This window comes from Colossoma macropomum, unplaced genomic scaffold, assembly GCF_904425465.1.
Source record: "Colossoma macropomum unplaced genomic scaffold, Colossoma_macropomum, whole genome shotgun sequence".
NCBI classification, from domain to species: domain Eukaryota; kingdom Metazoa; phylum Chordata; class Actinopteri; order Characiformes; family Serrasalmidae; genus Colossoma; species Colossoma macropomum.
Window position 1 is genome coordinate 495,831 of NW_023495878.1, and position 20,347 is coordinate 516,177.

The 20,347-nt window shown below is 39.3% G+C and overlaps 1 pseudogene; it reads left to right on the forward strand.

Moving 5' to 3' along the window:
• The first annotated feature begins 338 nt into the window (after window positions 1-338).
• The window catches only part of LOC118803220, a 35,791-nt pseudogene continuing 15,782 nt past the window's right edge, over window positions 339-20,347 (forward strand).

Here is a 20,347-nt window from a genome sequence, read left to right on the forward strand (position 1 = left end):
TGTTTGTAATGCATAAATATAATTATCCTCACAAATTTTAGTTGTTTTTTCATGGGATGTTCTCATGGTAAATAGACGTTCTCTGGCCCAAAGAAGAAAAGGGCTATCCAGATCGTTGTTGTAAAAGCCAGGGTCTGTCACAGTATAGGGGAGTATTAGTGGGTGACCTGCACATGCACACCATTAATGTTGAACACATTTTGGAGCAACATATCACTGCTGTTGGAAGAAAACCTCATATCTCCAAAATGATAACTTTACAGGAAGAGGAAAAAAAAGCTTTCAGGAGAATGAAAACTAGGAATGACTAGTTACGGGTAGCCCTCACATCAGTCGTGATGAAGTGCTTTGAAAAGCTGATGAGGGACTTCATCATCTCTTCACTGCCAGTCTCTGTGGATCCACTACATTTTGCATACTGCCCCAACCGCTGTACAGATGATGCCATCACACATCTGCTCCACACAACGCTGTCCCACCTGGACACTAAGAGGGATAATTATGTTGAAATGCTGTTTGTTGAATACAGCTCAGCATTTCACACTATTATCCCCTCCAAACTCCACACCACGCTGGAAGTTCTGGGACTTCATCCATCCCTGTGTCACTGGAACTTGCTGACAGACGGATCACAAGCTGTGCGGGTAGGAAAACACATCTCGTGTAGCCCTAACACTTCACCCTGCCATCTCAACAAAAATCGGGAACCCTACCCCTAGACATCAATGTGCAAAACGGAGGGACAGGGTAAGGGCTAGCGGTAGGGGCGAGGGGTGAAATGAGATTGGGCCATGGAGGCCCCACCAGCAGAGAAGGGTCCCACAGTGCAAGGCTTCGGTTCCAGTCCTCCAAGCTTCTCCAGTTCTGGGTCACCAGCTCCCCATACTTATCTGGTGCTGGGTTCCCGAGCTGCTCCTCCTCTAGCGCTAGTTCTGTGAGCTGCTCCTAAGCCAGCTTCCCATACTGATCTGCTACCAGCTTCCCGAGCTGCTCCTTCTCCAGTGCTGGTTCCATGTGCGGCTCCTGTGCCAGTTCTCTGTCCTGATCTGGTGCCAACTTTCCAAGCTGCTGCTCCTTCTGTGGTAGTCCCCTGTGCAGCTCCTGCGCCAGCTCCTCTAACGGTTCGGTGCCGGCTTCCTGAGCTGCTCTTTGTCCTATACAGCTTATAGCCGAATACAAATAACTTTCTGTTCAACATATAATGCGTTATTTGGGTGTAGAACCCATATTTCATGTCTTTTAACACTCTATCACAGTTTTATGTAAAACATTAAATAAAAGGTTATTTTCTTCACACTGCATTCATTTTTAGTGAATTCTAAACTCTCCTCAAGAAATGACAGAGAACAGCTTTCAGTTTAAAGGTGACCACAAGCGATAGATTTTAGTTTTATAAGGACAAGTTTATTTGAGTGATCTTCTTTTCTTAGTATGTTAAATGCAGAATAAGTATAATTATTATTTTTTTATTGTATTTAAAGAGTGAAAATCTACTGTATTACACTTTAAACCAGACACATGGGCAGTAATGCTGATTATTCTTGATTGGATAGTAATTACTAGTTTTAAATTTCCTTTTTTTATTTTCTACATGAATGATGTTCACTCTGTCTCATACATTAATCTTATATTTTGTTTCTTTTTTTTTTTCTGTGCAATCAAACCTGTAGAGAAGTCAAGTCAAATTTATTTGTATAGTGCTTTTTACAACTGATGTTGTCACAAAGCAGCTTCACAGAAATCCATTAAAGACACAGTCTTAACATGAAATGTAAATCCTCCAGGTGAGCAAGCCAGGGGCGACAGTGGCAAGGAAAAACATCCTCAGAGCTGGGGAAGAAACCTTGGGAGGAGCCAAGGCTCACAAGAGGGGACCCATCCTGCTCTGGTCAAACTACCTACAAAATTATTATACTACTAATATTAATAGGAGTAGTAGTAGTAACAGTTAGGAGTCCATGAAAACTTCAGTGTAGGGTGGGCAGCTAGTCCAAGGCAGGTGACGGTAGCTGGGCAAGTGGCGGTGACTTGGGCGTGGGCAACTGGTCTGAAGCGGGTAGCAGGAGAGCTCGACAGACAATCATCCATCAGTGTCCGGCCGGACAGGTGGGCAGTCGTTTACTCGGAAAAAGGTAGGGAGATGGAGTTAGTTTTGTTCTGTATGGGTGAATGTATAATAATATGTAAATCATTTCCAGAGTGTGGCTAATGACTCCGGCAGATCTGACTATAACAGCTTAACTAAAAGGAGAGAACCAAAAGGACACACAGATACAGGAGCACCCTGAAACAATCTGGCATCCCTCCGCTCCACCGTCCACAAACCTGAGTGATCGCGTGCGAGCGGCGGGAACATTAACTACCAAAAGCTAAACTAAACAAGTGAGTTTTCAGCCTAGATTTGAAGATTGCGACTGAGTCTGAGTCCCGAACATTTTCTGGAAGATCATTCCAGAGTTTGGGGGCTTTATAAGAAAAGGCTCTTCTGGGAACTATTAAAAAGCCAGCACTCTGTGATCTGAGTAATCGTGGTGGCTCGTAATGGGAAATAAGGTCTTGCAGGTACTCAGGAGCGAGCCCATGTAGGGCTTTATACGTCAGTAAAAGAAATTTGTAATCAATATGGAGTTTAACAGGCAGCCAATGAAGTGATGATAGAACTGGACTTGATAGATCAAATTTTCTAGTTTTAGTGAGAACCCTGGCTGCAGAGAACTAATGCTGAGCACACACACACACATCATCTAAGCCGCTTGTCCTTCTGGGTCACGGGGGGAGCTGGAGCCTATCCCAGCTGTCATTGAGTAGGCAGAATACATCCTGAACATGTCTAATGCTTAACAGAGATGAAGATACTTCACTGATTATCAAATCTCTGCTGCCATCTTGTGCAGAAGAAAATGTACTGCAGTGATCAAGCCAATGTTTTTATAAGAGCTGACCTGCAATTATGTGTGTAACAGTGATCATTTAAATGGTTGTAATAAAAAAGTATTGAATTATGATCAAATATTTTGTATTTATTAAATTATAAGTTATTATGTATTTGTGTTTTTTTAATCATGATTTCATTACGCATTATGATAATTTCATCATTTTATTTAATAAAATAATTTTAAAAAGCAGTATTCATACTCCTCAATTCAAACAGTTAAAATAACATCTGTAAGTTTAGTTTATTTGTAACTTCACTGAGTGTTAAACTGCATTTCTGTGTATCTGTATTCTAACTCAGAGCAGTGTGTGTGTGATGGTTATCAGTGTGTGGATCAGCTCTCTGCAGGTGCAGCATTAATGCTGTATTACACTGGAGTGTTTCCTCTCTCTGAAGTCAGTCTCCTGTATGTTGGTGTGTTTCTTACCACACTGCTGCGAGCGTCTCTCCTCACACACACACCTCTAGAGACGGAGGTGGAGTTCTGTTCATCAGTGCTGACCTCTTTTGATAAATATGGAGAAAGAAAAAAATGCCTCCTCTGATTTGTCACTGAAAATGTTTGATGATTTCCTCTCCTCTTTCTAATAAGGTCATAGTGAGTGTGATTGGCGGCTGTGGGGAGCTCTCTCTCTCTCTCTCTCTCCCTCTCTCTCTCGCTCTCTCTCTCTCAGTTTCTTCAGTCTGTCTCGGGGAGTGAAGGTGAAGTTCGTTCCGCTGCTGAGTTGAACGGACTGTGTGCAGGTCAGAAGGAGATGGACAGCTGTGTGGCTCTGATTCTTCTGTTGTCCACAATCACACTCACCACAGGTGGTAAGTATATTCTCAGTATCAAACAATAATAAAGGTACAATTTCGCCTCTCTGCTCTCTCTCTTTCTCTTTCTCTCTCTCTTTCTCATAGTTACATAGTGTTTCTTAATTTAGTTAGTTAATTTAGTATATTATATATATATATATATATATATATATATATATATATATATATATATATATATATATATAATGTGTGTGTGTGTGTGTGTGTAAATATATATTTTATTATTTATCTATATTTAGCTTGACTGGCCTTAGTAGTTATACATGAATTGTTGTGCACTAACCCCCCCCCTCTCTCTGTTGTACAGTCAGTGTGAGGTTGGTGGACGGTGGCAGTCGCTGTGCTGGGAGACTGGAGGTTCTTCATGATGATCAGTGGGGAACAGTGTGTGATGATATTTGGGATATGAATGATGCTGCAGTGGTGTGTAGAGAGCTGGGCTGTGGAGAGCCTGTAGATGCATTGATAGGTGCTCACTTTGGATCAGGATCAGGACCAATCTGGAAGGATGATGTTGACTGTAGTGGATCAGAGTCTACATTCAGCAACTGTTCATCGAGAAAATGGGGTCATCATAACTGTGGTCATTCTGAAGATGCTGGAGTCGTCTGTTCAGGAAATCCTCTATTTGATGCCATCGGTAATAATTGTTTCACTACTAATGAATTTAACAGCTTTTAACAGCTTTATCAGCTGTTTTGCAGCTTTTATTTACTCGCTATCATCACAGTTTTTGGACTCTTGAACATCTTTGTGGATTTTGAAACCACATTTGCCTTAAAATTCCCAATTGACAGGAACAGCTTACAAACTAGGACTCTTGGGCAGGTGTCCAGGGACCCTGGCAAAAAAGGGTTCTTAAATAGCATAAATGTACAAGAGGCTGAAGGCTATTTACCTAACATATGAAACAAACCTGTAGCTGTGAGCTTCGCTCCCACATTATATTATTCTCACACTAATGATTACTATATGACGTCTTAAACAATGTCTGATGTGATATACAGTGCTCTCCACATATATTGGCACCCCGGTAAACATGAGCAAAACAGGCTGTAAAAAAATGTTTATTGCTTATCCTTTAGGTCTGTCGTTCATAATATTAGCAAAAATCTAACCCTTTTTGAAATACAATGATTAAAAAAATTAAATCTTTTCAGAACATTTTTTTTTTCTCAAATCTGTGTGTGTCACAATTATTGGCACCCCTTCATTTAATACTTTGTGCAGCTTCTCCTTTTGATAGTCTTCTCCTATAGTGCTTAATGAGACACATGGCAAAGGATCTGAGACTGTTCCTCCATGAAGAATCTCTCCAGATCCTTCCAATTCTGAGGTCCACACTTGTGGACTCTCCTCTTCAGCTTGTCCCACAAGTTTTATGTGGGGTTTAGGTCAGGGGACTGGGATGGCGATGGCAAAAACTTGAGTGAACCATTTTTGTGTTGATATTGTCCTGCTGGAAGATCTAAAATACGGCCCAGCTTAAGCTTCCTGGCTGAGGCAGTCAGGTTTTGATTTCTTATCTGCTGGTATTTGGTAGAGTCTGTGATACGCTGTATCTGAGAAAATTATCCAGGGCCTTTGGAAGAAAAACAGCCCCACAGTATTACAGATCCACCACCATACTTCACAATGGTGATGAGGTACTTTTCTGCATGGCAGTCTTTGTGTCAATGCCAAACTCACCTTTGGTGTTGCCAAAAGCTTAATTTCTCATCTGATAACAAACTATGGCCCCTTTGACAGTTCCAGTAACGTTTGTTAAACTGTAGGCGCTTGAGTTTGTTGGTCCTTGACAACAGAGCTTGGCAACTGGTTATATAGGTGGTGTTTGATTGTGGTTTGGGAGATGTTCTGACCTTAAGACCTCACTAATGTCTGCAATTCCTAATCTGTGATCCTTGGAGATTCTCTGTCCACTCAAACCATTCTCCTTACTGTGTGTGGGGTCAGTATAGACATACCTCCTCTTTCTGGCAGATTCTTAACATCTCCAGCTGTTTTGAATTTTAATCTGATGGTGGAAATGGACATTTTCAGCTGTTTAGCTGTTTTCTTGTAGCCAATCTGTGCCTGATCTGTGCAGCTCAACAACGTTTTGTTATACATCATTGCTGTTTTCTCTGGTCTTTCTTTTTATGATGGATGACTGAGGGCATTTGGCCTGTGTTTCATCTCATATATATTCCCCAGTGAAACAGAAAGTCATGACTGACCATTTAAGTGCTCCTAATCGCTCAGGTGAACTTAAAAACATAAAATATCAATGGGGATATATTTTACTTAGATTTCATAAGAAATTCTAGGTGTGCCAATAATTGTGGCCCACAAAGATCTAAGAAAAATATTTATTTTATGACAAGGTTTAGTTCTTTTAATCATTATACCTCAAAAACACTTTAGACTTTTGCTAATATTTCAACTGAAAGATCAAAAGGATGAGTAATGTGGAACATTTTCTACAGCTCATTTTGCTCATGATTACCAGGGGTGCCAATATTTGTGGAGGGCAATGTATGTGATGCCTAACAAATTTACCTTGGTGATTTCTCTTTCTATATCCATATATCCTCACCCCACATGCACACCTTGTTGTACAGACAGTGTGAGGTTGGTGGATGGTGGCAGTCGCTGTGCTGGGAGAGTGGAGGTTCTTCATAAAGGACAGTGGGGAACAGTGTGTAGTGATTACTGGGATATGAGAGATGCTGCAGTGGTGTGTAGAGAGCTGCGCTGTGGAGAGGCTGTAGATGCACTGAGCGAAGCGCATTTTGAACCAAGATCAGGACCAATCTGGATAAATAATGTGCACTGTAATGGATCAGAGTCTACACTGAAGAGTTGTAAATCATCAGGATGGGGAAAACATGACTGTAATCATACTAAAGATGCTGGAGTCATTTGTTCAGGTATTTTTTGTTGAAAAATGAAATTTATTCACTATTAAGTTTTATTAAATTTCCTTTTTTACATGTATAGCCCAACAAAAACATGTTAATATGCTAACATTATATTTTAGGAGTCAGGCTGGTTGGTGGTTCTCACTGCTCTGGGAGAGTGGAGGTTCTTCATGGAGAGACCTGGTACACAGTATGTGATGCTGACTTTGACCAGCAGGATGCAGAGGTTGTGTGTCGAGAGCTGGGCTGTGGGCTTCCTGTGGAGGTGCTGGGAGCAACTGCTTTTGGCAGAGGGGAGGGTCATGTGTGGTCAGAGGACCTTCAGTGTAGAGGCAATGAATCTCAGATTTACTTCTGTCCAACATCATCTTCACTGAAACAAAACTGCACCCATGATAGTGATGTGGGTCTCACATGTGCTGGTAAGAGCTGCACCTTTTCCTTTTTACCAGTCTTAAATTCTGTATGCTGTGATGAACTGTGTTTAAATGAAAATACTATTCTGCCAATTACAGATCATGTAAGGTTGGTGGATGGTGGCTTTCGCTGTGCTGGGAGAGTGGAGGTTCTTCATAGAGGACAGTGGGGAACAGTGTGTGATGATGGCTGGGATATGATAGATGCTGCAGTGGTGTGTAGAGAGCTGCACTGTGGAGATGCTGTAGATGCACTGACTGATCCTCACTTTGGATCAGGATCACAACCAGTCTGGATGGATGATGTGTACTGCAGTGGATCAGAGTCTACACTAAAGCACTGTAAATTATCAGGATGGGGTAAACGTGATTGTCATCACTTTCGACGTGCTGGAGTCATCTGTGCTGGTAAGCTACAGTCAGTCATTTACATTTACATTTACAGCATTTAGCAGGCGCTCTTATCCTGAGCGACTTACAAAAAGTGCTTTGTTTGTGCTAGAAACAAAAGCCCATGTTGACACCCATGGTCATCACATTCATGATGGGCATCTGATGATTGGCTTTACCAATAACACAATGAAACAAGCCCAAAATTACCTCTCAGACAGAAAACAGTGCACACAGGGTAACCATAGATTTAATTCTTTTAACCAAATGATAATTCCACATTGCTCAATCCTGGGTCTAGTTTTATTTAATGTCAATGATCTCGCCACCTCTGGCTCAGACTGCAAAGTGCACTTGTAAACAGATGATAGGGTTTTATACTGTTCAGCTGAATCTGCTCATGTAGCAATTAAAAAACTCCAGAGCTCATTTAATGCCTTACAGAATGCTCTGAACAAGCACAAACTAGTTTTAAATGCAAGAAAACTACACAGGATCCAGCATTGCACGGGTCATTGAGTATAAGTACCTTGGCAACTGGCTGGATGATAAATTCACATTTAAATCTCATATTAATAGACTAGTCAGTAAGTGTAGGCAGAAGCTTGGGTTCCTTCATCAAAATAAATCTTGTCTGCCTATATATGCTAGAAAAAGCAACCTTACTGTCAGTCCTGGACTACAGTGAGGTAGTGTATAGACATGCGTCTGCAAGTACCCTCAAACTACTAGACTCAATCTATCACTCCACTTTGAGATTTATTACAGGAGACCCCTACAGCACTCACCACTGCAGACATAAAACATGCATATGAAAAAGTCAGTTGGCACAACATGAAACACACTGGCTCATCTTTACTTAAAAATCACTCTCTAGCCATATGCCAGTTTAAATGTCATCTATGACCTGTAAAAATAACGGTAATTATCAGACTTGGTCTAGTGAGTGGATCACCTGTCAAGGACCTAGAGTTTTTACTGAACTGGAAAAATCTGCTTTTAGCTACTGTGCACCAGCGAGGTGGAACTCACTACAGTGATCTCTAAATCTCAGCTCACTGGTGTCTCTCAGTCATTTCAAACTTTTACTCTCTAAACATCTTCAGACAGCTTGTAACTGTTTTGTTGAATTTAACTTTTCCTTTCACTTTTTAATTTATTTTTTTTATTGTTTTTATGTGACTTCAAATTTTTGTTTGCCCTATTTTATGTTGAAAATGTATTAATTCGTTCATCTTCTTAGTTTCATTTTATTGTTTGCCTTCTTAATGAAATCTTAAGTGTTCTCTTCAACTTTTTGTTTTGTTAATTTTGTTTGATTTTACTGTTAATTTGTTCATGTAGTCCTGTTCTTTTTAGTTTAACTTGATTAAATTCCATTTAAATTTCTTTTTCAATCCCTTCATGCTGTCAAAGCTCATCTGCATCAAAAATGGGGGTTAACCTATAATGTAATTCTGAGTGAAAATAAAGGCTGATTCATTGATTATTTTTAGGGCTCAAAAGCATGTATGAATTTTTTGATGTTGAGGGATAATTTATTAGCTTTGAAATCAGACAGAAAAACACTGGTGTCATCAGCGAAGAAAATAAAGAATACATTTTTTGCTGCCAAATAAAATAATTAACCTGTATTAAAAACAATAGGGGTCCCAGTATTGACCCTTGAGGAATTCCACAAGCTATAATTTTTTAGATTAAAGCAAGAGCTCTGCCATAAAACACACTGTTTTAAATGTCATAAATAGCTTTTGAACCATTCTAACTCCACATTTTGAGTGAGTAACTTCTGTAGTAGGATGCTGTCATTGTGTGAAATGCCTTCTGTAAGTCGATAAAGATTCATGCAGTTATTTCACTGTTTTAGAGTGCACTAGCAATGTTCTCACTTAGCTGAACCAGGGCCGTAGAGGTATAATGACGAGTTTTTCCTAAACTTTGGAAATACATGGAAGAATATATATAGGTCTATAATTTGAGAATATTGTTGGGTCATCTGATTTATATAATGGGATAACTTTTGCCCCTTTCACTTCATTGGGAAATAAGCCAGAGTTTAAGGATTGGTTGATAAGGTGAAGTAATGGTTTTGTTAATGATGGAAGACATTTCTTTAATAACACTGGCGGGAAATCATCCAGACCTGCAGCAGCTTGGGTTTGTTTATAACGTTGCTCAGTTCCATTAAAGTTACAGGCTGAAACTTGAAAGCACTGAGTGCTGGTGAAGGGTGTCGTAGTGACAGCAGAGTATTGGGTATTTTGCCAGCTACTGAGGGCCCAACCTGAACAAAAAATACATTGAATTCACTTGCAATTTCACTTTACAATGCAGTCATCGCTAATTACCTTTGAGATTGAAATTCATTAGCATATGTGGTCTGGGTACACCTAGTTGTGAGTTCACTGATAACTTGCCATGTGCTTTTCATGTTATTCTGCATATTCTATGAAATGTATTACCATAATGCTGTTGTTTTGCTTTTCTGAGTGCGTGCTGTAGCTTACCTTGAAATGTAGCATATTTTCTGTACATTAACGAGACAGGATTCATCAAGTACCTGAAAAGCTTGCTCTTTTTACTGATTGCTCTCTTGTGGGTGTTGGTGATCCACTAAAGGTTTGTTGAGATGCCTCTTTACAAATGGAAATGACTGATTAATTCCTTGAATAATTACCTCTCAGAGCAGACACATTATGCATTACTTTGAATTACTTGGATACCTTGTGATAATGTTAATGATTAATGAAATCGAATGACTGCTGCTAAAGAAGGTTCATTTTACAATCTGCCATCATATACCCAATTTTATTTGCCTCTGTAATTTAATTTAGAATATTAGTGGATGCAACCAACTGTAACATTTTTACCACATAAAAAATTCTTGAGCTCAGTGATCATCGCCTCTGACTCGTTAGCCAGCAGTGCTACTAGATTACAGTGATCAAGAAAATTTATATGATTTTTAATAAACAGAGAGACTTCTCTATTCAACACAGTTTCATAGATGCCTATGATAGTAAACTGTAAAGGAAATAGTGACATATATGTCAAATGTCCCTCAGTGTTCGACTTTTTGCGAGACTGAAGTCGTTTCTCATTCTCCTGCTTCTTGTTCGAATGGTCCTGTTCCACCTTAAATGGTGCCTGAGGCGCCAGAATGTACTGCTCCGCCATTTAAGGTGGAACTGGACAATCCGAACGAGAAGCTGGTGAATGAGAAGCGACTTCAGCCTCGCGAGTTGCTGCAGATTAAATGTATGAGGAAACCAGCTGAGTGCTTATAAATGCAAATAAGTCCGTTCATCTCCAAATTATCGACGTTCGTCTTTAATCTTTCTCTTTGCCGCTTCTTTATATATGAGCTAGGCGAGGTTATCTGCATTGCTGTGTGATCAGCAGTCTGCGCGTCAGTCTTCAGCATTAAAGGTTGGTGAATTAGCAGTTCTACATTAACTCCAGCGTTTAAGACCATTTATTGTGAAAACTGTGTTAGAACTGTGTTTTAGAATGATTTTTCTTACCTAATTTTTTTTTTACCTAAAAATCTAGTTCTGCTGCGGAGCCGCGACAGCTCTGCAGCAGTGGAGAGATTATTCAGGCCTGATTCTCACCCCAAACAGAGCCAGAGTCACTGATGAGGATTTTGAGGCTAAAGTGTTGCTGAAGTTTAAACGACTCTGAATGTTGTGTCTGCACAGATCTTACTGAAATGTTTAAATTGGAGCAGTTTTATTTCAACAGTTGACAATGCTTTGCACAAAGTTGTTTGGTTTGTATTCAGTTATTTTTGTTGATTTTTTTTTTAGGAAAAACCTGGAATGATTGAATTTGCCTTTAGTCTAAATTTTAGTTGGATATCAAGTTTTTGGTTGTGTAAGTTTGATTGTTGGTTACACTTTTGGTGATCTTTTTGTATATTTGCAGCTTTTCAACTGTATGTTTCTTTCTGGCACATTATAAAATGCAGTGTCTTGTTCACACTTTTTGTTTGGTGTGTCAGGTGGAGATTCACAAACACTCTGACAGTCACGCTTTGAACGTAGCTAAAAAGTAGTGCACTACTTTTCAAAAAGTAGATAAAAAGTAGCCACTACCTTTTCTGGAAAAGTAGCTAAATTGTAGCTAGCTACAAATTTTGGGAAAGTATAGCTACAAAGTAACTAACTACTAATTTTTCAGTAGCTATCCCAACCCTGCATATAATGCAGCAAAAAATTGTAGTGCTTTGCAAGACTATGTATATTTAAGTAGAAGAGGGGAAAAGAGTTGTGCATGCTAAATTTCTTTCGTTCACACAGGTTCATAAAAGATTTGTCTGTGTAATACGTACAGTGTTTAATTGCATTAGTAATAGACTTGTCTGAGAAATTAATATCCTGTTAAAAATAAATAATAGATAAATAAATTATCTATGTTAGAAAATAAATTAAGACACATCAGGTTGAAGAGGAGAAATGGCCAAGTGTATGTGTAGCTGTATTGTTGTCATAATAAAGAGAACTGGGAAGGGAATGAAAGAGTAAAGGAATAAGTCAGTCTAGGAACAGTGGTGAGCCTTAATCAGACTGGTCATTTTGCCTGACTGGAACCTTAGGTTGGTGAACAACAGACTATGCATATCTGAGCTATGCAGTATTTCTCCACCACCATGCTTCATGCAGCTGAGGCAATAATCCCTTTCTTTTCAAACACACAACTTCAGAAGAGTCTTTTTTGACATAGATGTTAGCACCTTTGAGTGTTTTAGACAGTTAGTATTGGCTTTGTAGTGCAAGAGCTTTACAACAATCGTTTTTGGCGACTGGTGTCAAACCTGCCAATGTGGTGCCCCCCATCAAATCCCACCAGTTTTGGGTCCATTTTAAAGTGATCAGTGAGAAGCTTTTTCACCTTGTTTGCTGACTTCTGTCAAGTCTCTAATTTAGATTTATGTACCCCATCTATTATGATGTTGTTCCTGCTTGACTGATTTTCTGAGTACTCAGTTTTAGCAGAAAGTTTATTAGTAGTGATCCAAATGCTCTTAATGTCATTTTCTGTTGTTTCTAATGCATTTAAACTAGACGCCGAGGCAGTTTTTAGGTCTTCTACCTCTGATTGTGACTAGGTGAGACTACTCTTCAGTTCTCAAACATCCTTGAAGAGATTATTGATTTTAAGGTTTGTCAAATCCGAAATCATCTGGATCAATGACTTATCCTTTTGTTCAAGAAGCTCTTTGTTGAGCTTTTTGCTTTGCGTTTAAAAACCTTTGTACTATTCAAAGATCATTGTTTGGCCTTTCCTTTTGTTATGTGCATTATCTTTGTTAGCATCAAAATCAGTTTTGATCATTCCTATTGGTATTGTTGATTTTAGATTATACAACAGTTAGTTCCAGCCACGCAAGCTGATTGGTTGAGAAACGTTCTAGCTGTGCTGTTATTTCGCCATAACAGCACAGTTTTTTCACAAACACTGTATCACTCCGCTGAGGCGCCGTTGTTAAGCAACGAGTTTGACAGCTCTAGGAGACACGCAAGCTATTTGAACGTTTTTACTTCTTACTTTGCCACAAACAGAAAATGGATACTTTTAAGATCACATTTGACCGACAGCCGATTTGGTCAGACTCTGAAGATGAGAATACACTAAATTCCCAAACTGTCATCACCACTGAGCAGCTTTTCAGTCGGCAGCTGTGACAGAAGAACACCTAAACAACCTGGAATCAGCCAGAAATGAACCGAATACCATTCGCCAAACAAAACGGGCTGTAAGATGCTTTACAGACTGGCTGGAACAAAACAACATTAATACTGATCTAGCAAAAACTGACAAAACTGAGCTAAACTTGATATTGTGGCAGTTTTATGGCTCAGTCCAAATTGGTCCAACTCTGACGACGAGACTACACGTTTGGCGAATGGTATTCGGTTCATTTCTGGCTGATTCCAGGTTGTTTAGCTGTTTTTCTGTCACAGCTGACGACTGAAAAGCTGCTCAGTGGTGATGACAGTTTCAGAATTTAGTGTAAGGAGCTGGACAACGAACTGCTGGCTGTGCAGCAAGTGAGCGGAGCTCTTACTCTGACGTAGCAACGAGGTGCTTGTTAAGGAACTATAATTTGGCAGAAGGAACTGCGAACATTAAAACACATTAAATGTCATGTTCATGGCCCAGTTTATTAATTTCTTACTTTATTTATTTAACTGTTGTATAACAGCAATAGAATACTTGATGTTGTGTGTTATCGCGAATAGCACACTTCCTCTCGTGTTCTATTGCTTAAATGTACAGTCTCTCATTGTTTGTTTTAGAAAGAAATAGAATAGAACCATCATTGGTTTCTATTCATTGTTATGCATTGCTTGCCAAAGGGCTGGGAACAGATTTACTCATTTTTGGCACTGTCACAATTTGGTGTTAAAAAGTGACTGTCAGAGTTCACGAAATAGGTGCAATTTCCTTATAGCAAAACAAGATAAAAGCAGCAGTCACTGCTTTTTGCTCTTTTGCCTCTTTGCATTTACAAGAGTTTTTCTGTCAAAGGTCAGAATACAAAGAGATTATTATAAAGGAGCACCTACCCTGATTTACCAGGACTGATAGTATATATTTACTGTGTACATGTGTTAACACAGGTGAAAAGCTTGACTTATTTTTGATACTGTCACTGCCACTGTTTGTGCTAAGAGAGAAAAGAAAGTTTCTTAAACATTTATTTATTTATATATTTGACATTTATTAAAATGTCTAAAGAGCAAGTTTTGTTTATATAATAATTTGAACGTTTTCTTATCCGAACTATTATTAAAAGGACTTATTGAAACTCCATTGGCTGTACAATCCCTGCTTTGCTAAAGCTGCTCATTACTTTGTTATTTTGTGTGCACTTTGATGTACATGGGGGCAGTCATGGGCTGGAGGTTAGGGAACCAGCGTTGTGACCAGAAGGTTGCCAGTTTAATCCCCTGAGCCGACAGTATGTGACTGAAGTGCCCTTGAGCAAAGCACCTAACCCCCAACTGCTCCCTGGGTGCCCCAGGGGATAGGGCTGCAAGTGTGCTCACTGCCCCTTAGTGTGTGTGTTCACTAGTGTGTATGTGCTGTATCACTGTTTGGATCGGTAAAATGCGGAGGTGAAACTGCTGCTGTCGGAAGAAAATCTCACATCTCCAAAATGGTAACTTTACAGAAAAAGGAAAAAAATCTACTTTACTTTTAATGTTTCCAAGTCATTTTGTGCCATTTCTTTTGGTCCATTCTTCATGAAATTTACACACAATGTAAAGGACAACAGACATTTTCAAAAAAATAAAAAAAATGTCAAAAACAAAGAAAAAACTATATATAACTGTACAGAACAATTCAATCCTGTATCAAAACAGAAAGACAAAAGAATTCATTATTTTATGAAAATTTTGATATATTCTGTCAAAAAATGGCAAAATGATTCATTGTGTGGAAATAAGCATGTTTCTCAATTAGTATTAACTCATTTTTCAACTTAAGACATTTTGAACACTGAACCAGAATCCTCTTACCTTTCATACTAGGAACACATGAGCCAAATGGGGGCTAAATTGTGCTGGTCAAATGTTAATTATGAAGATGCACCTGTGTCAATAGAATACATACAAATTAACTCAAGTACATAGACCTAAACTTGTTTTCCAACAAATTATTAATATGACAAGCAGAGTAATGCAGTTAGAAGGACACAGATTTGGTTTCTCACTTCTTGGTGCACATCTGATTTAATTCATTTGTTAAAGCATTCAGCAGCCAAACTAAATATTAGATAGAACCTATAAACACTGAGCTTCCTTGTTTGGAACTTGTTTGGAAATAGTTATCATAACATGCTTATAGACATAAAATTAAAAATACGTTGTTTATTTTTGTTTATTTGTATTTATTTCACAGTGCTTTTCAAACAAGTATATGCTCGCTGCCCGGATAAATGGTTTTATGGTTTATATAATTTTCTCAAGTGTGTTTAGGCTTTAGTTCAAAAATGTATATCTTAACAAAAATCAAAATGCAATAATAACATTATTTTATTCTTTCAGGAGTCAGGCTGGTTGGTGGTTCTCGCTGCTCTGGGAGAGTGGAGGTGCTTCATGGAGAGACCTGGTCCACAGTGTGTGATGCTGACTTTGACCAGCAGGATGCAGAGGTTGTGTGTCGAGAGCTGGGCTGTGGGCTTCCTGTGGAGGTGCTGGGAGCAGCCGCTTTTGGCAGAGGGGAGGGTCAGGTGTGGTCAGAGGAGCTTCAGTGTAGAGGCAACGAATCTCAGATTTACTTCTGTCCAACATCATCTTCACTCAAACACAGCTGCTCTCATGATGATGATGTTGGCCTTGTGTGTGCTGGTTAGTGCTGTGGATTTTCCTGTTATTATTCTTTATGCTGTGATAGACTGTGTTTAAAATGTTGACAATACTCTGTCAATTCCTCTCTCTCCCCCTCTCTATATATATATCTGTTATAAAGACAATGTGAGATTGGTGGATGGTGGCAGTCGCTGTGCTGGGAGAGTGGAGGTTCTTCATAGAGGACAGTGGGGAACAGTGTGTGGTCGTGGTTGGGGTATGAGAGATGCTGCAGTGGTGTGTAGAGAGCTGGGCTGTGGAAAGATTGTAGATGCATTCTTTTATGCTCACTTTGGATCAGCATCAGGACCGATCTGGATGGATAATGTGGACTGTAGGGGATCAGAGTCTACACTGAAGAACTGCAAATCAGATGGATGGGGCAAACATAACTGTGGTCATGGTGTAGATCCTGGGGTCATCTGCTCAGGTAAGCTGCAGTCAGTCATCACATCCATAAATGACAGTTTATCTAAATTTATCATTATTTAACGTTAACATTTAACAATTTAACATTAAAGCCTTACAGTATCCACCAGTAGTTCTCAATGCTGGCAAATGAGACAATTTGTCAACATGTGAAAAGAGCATAAAATATTAGTCAAGAAGACACAAAACAGTCTCTAAATGAATGATAATACACACACACACGTTTTCTAAACCACTTATCCTTCTGTGTCGCGGGAGGAGGTGCTAGAGCCTATCATTGGGCAGAAGGCAGGAAACACCCTGGACAGGTCGCCAGTCAATCACGCAGCAGACACACAGACATAACATCCACACACACATAATCACACCTCTGGGCAGTTTAGTGTGTCCAGTTGGCCTAACTACATGTCTTTGAACTGTGAGAGGAAACTGGAGTAACTGTAGAAAACCCACGTAGACACAGGGAGAACATGCAAATTCACACAGAAAAGATAATAATAATACACTTCACAGCAAAAGTATTGGGCTTGTTGAATATATGAATCCAAAAGCCTATTTATTAAAGCACCCGTAAAAGTATAATTTAAACCATGAAACTAATTTATTATAATAAACTGTTAAATTTGTTATGTATGCTGAAACCTCTAAAATGGCTAAAGATTATCTTGAGGTCTTTATACTTATTAGGAATGCAGAGGTTTATGAATATGCATTACCTCATGACGTCCCGTGTTCCAAACTAGACCTTTTCTCCTTCTGCACTGGAAACTGCAATCTGACTCGGGAATACGGCCCTTTATATGTAACAGAATGAGCAGCTGAGATAGAGTGGAGCAAAACCTTAACAATAAGCTCACACTGTAGCATTAATAATCAGCAAACAAACTACAGACATTCAATTCATCACGTAGTGGTTGTGCCCAGAGGAAAGTTTTATTTTTCAAATCTTTTATGGCTCAGGAGACTTACCCTGCTTTCACACCAGCAGCAACGCGCCAAAGCGGCTGGAGATCATTCATTTCTGGCGATTTCTGGCGACAGGAGGCAGCACAACTGTTGGTGACTCGAAGTGGGCAACACTCCTTTTTTGGTGGAATAGTGGTGTTGGTGCGTTCACCACAAATAGACATTAATCGCAAAGACCAAATACTGTTTTTCTTACAAACTGACTGCACAGACATGGAGATTAAATAAAAATAAGCACAACATTTTTTTATTCTAGTGGGAATGCATCTGATTTATGCTTGGCATCAGTGAAACCATGGCAACCAACGGTCTGCTAGAGTTCAGAAATGCCCACAGGTGATGAGCGACCAGCGATTTGGGCGACAAGAGGCGAAAAAAGTTGCTGCTAGTGTGAATGCAGGGTTATTGGTGATTCTCACTATGTTGCATTTATGTATCACAGATTGTCAGAGATTGTCAGAGATATTGCAGATAAACATGAGCATTATTATCTTGGCAAATCGTATCACAATGTTTGACTATTGAGACATGTGAGGTTACAGGGGTCTTTTGACTAGGTGGACAGATCAAGACACCACAGAAAAGGCTAGATTCTGTCATTCTGCCAGTCCAACATTCACAAATTGACTCATTTGCTCAGATATGAGTTTTTATCTGCAAAACTTGTGTCAGTGGCTAGCTGGTGTTGAAAGCTTGCATCAGTAGCTAGCTGCAATTGAATCTGCTTTGTAGGGAGTAGCTTTTAACAGCTCCACACACCACATCCTTGTTTTGCTTCCTTAGATTTGAGTCTTTGCCCTCTAAACCTCCTTAAGTTGTGTTTGCCCACTGTCGTGTGTCGAGCTTTAAGGCTGCTTGGTAAGCTACAGCTAGCACCTGTAACAACTGATACTGCACTGTATAAATATCCTAAACATTACAGAAATTAAACACTAGATGTAGTTAGCAAAATTTGTAAGATGGATTCCCACTCTAAAAATCCTTGTAGGTTTAAAATTGTCCATGAAACTGTATTTTAATAAGCAATCTAAATTACATTTTTCAAACAAGTGTAGCGTATAGTGTGACGTTATGAGGTTGGTTGTCTTGGAAAACCTACGTTAGTTGACATAGAGTTAAAAAACAAAGAAAATTGTCCACTTTAATACTTTGTCTCTTAAGCAGCAAGCAGTTCTTCATTATTGGCTAGCTGCATTGAAAAGAGAGAATCCTCTATTTAGCTACAATGCTAGGGTTTGTAGCGAGCCCTAAATTTGTACACAAGGATTACGTGGAGGAGAGGGTTTTTGGGTCAGGCACACTAGTGGTTTGCCTGACCAACAAGCTGAAGTCTGAGGCCACTCCCTCTGTGTTTGACTTTTCCTCCTATAAGGTTGGGTGTACAGTCTGTCTGACCCAGTATGCTAGAAAAGAGGTATTTGTATGCCATAAGGAAAGAACACAACAGTGTGCCCATCCAGCAGAGCAGAGAGAGGTACGACCAGCAAGTTCAAGATTACCAGAAAGTCCAATTAGCGCTGTCTTTAAGAAAAGTATGTGAGAACGGTACTCCTTTTACTTTAGGTATGGCGTTTCAGGCAAAAACTTTAAAAAAGGGGTGACAGCTAACAGATTTAGCAGTGACCTCTGGGTTATGTTATGTCAAAGCACAGCCATAGTTTATTAAGATAACAATTAGACAATATGATATATGCACCCCACCACATCCATAAGAAGAATGTTGAACAACCCAGTTTTCTTACCATGGCAGGATAGGGACCAAGTCAGATCTCGTATTTGGTAGCCTATTCAAATAGTCAACTTTGCCAACTCACACCTCTGCCTTCACTTAATTTCTCCTACATTATTGGAGAAGCATTTGATATTAACAAGCTCTCTGATTGGCCATGTCGCTTTGGCCTTCACCCGTTTGCTTGAATAAGGTGCACTACAACTCACAAATCTTTCATTAGTGCAAACATTTTGCCATTAATAGCACAATAGTGCAAATTATGTTTTGACATTGCACTGTGCATGATTCACATGGACTAAACTGAAAATTGTTCATGTCTGTGACAGTGATGATGATCTTAAGTGCAAATGCAAGAGTAACTACACGCTTAATTTTTAAAACTTCATTATTTCAAAACATTTCATACTTATATGCAATTGCAATCAAAATCATTCAACCCCAAATTAGGTTTGTTAGCAAGATTTACGAACTTTCAGCTGTGTGCAGTAAACCAATCAAACAAGAGCAAATGAAATAGCTCAACACAACTATATAAAAACTAGTTTCTCCAAATTCAACATAAATGTCATTTTAATGACTACTGCACTCTCAAAATTATTCAACCCCTTCATGACAGGTCTTTAGTACTTAGTAGAGCACCATTTTGCTGTTATGACCTACTGCAGATGTGATGTATAGCCAGACACCAGCTTCTGGCAGTGTTCCTGAGGAATCTTGGTCCATTTCTCATGGGCAATGGCCTCCAGTATTCTTGGGTTTGCGTGCTGCAACCACCTTCTTCAAATCCCACCAAAGATTTTCTATAGGGTTCAAGTCAGGCAACTGTGACAGCCACTCCAAAATTTTCCAGGACTTCTTCTGAGAACAAGCCATGGTAGACTTTGAGGTATACTTGGGATCCTTGTGTTGTTGAAAGATGAAGCCCAAGCTTTAGCTTTCTAACAGAAGGCATGACGTGTTCTCCTAGGATTTCAAAATACTTCACTGAATCCATCTTGGCCTCCACATGCTACAGGTTTTCAGTGCCAGAGGAAGCAAATCAGCCCCAGAACAAAACCGAGCCACCACTATGCTTCACTGTAGGCAGGGTGTTCTTTTCAGCCTATGCTCCATTCTTCCTCCTCCAGATAAACTGAAATAAAATATATATATATATATATATATATATATATATATATATATATATATATATATATATATATATATATATTCTCTATTTTCATAAGTTAGGCAAAGACAGCAGCAGCAGTAGTTTGACACATGGGGTCATTAGTGTTGAGGAGTAACATGAAAATATAGAAAGGGTCAGTGTGGCTACCCAGACAGATCAATGTCAGCAGGAAGAGACAGTGACTACTAAGCAGTACAGCAATAAATGCAGTATGACAGATGATATA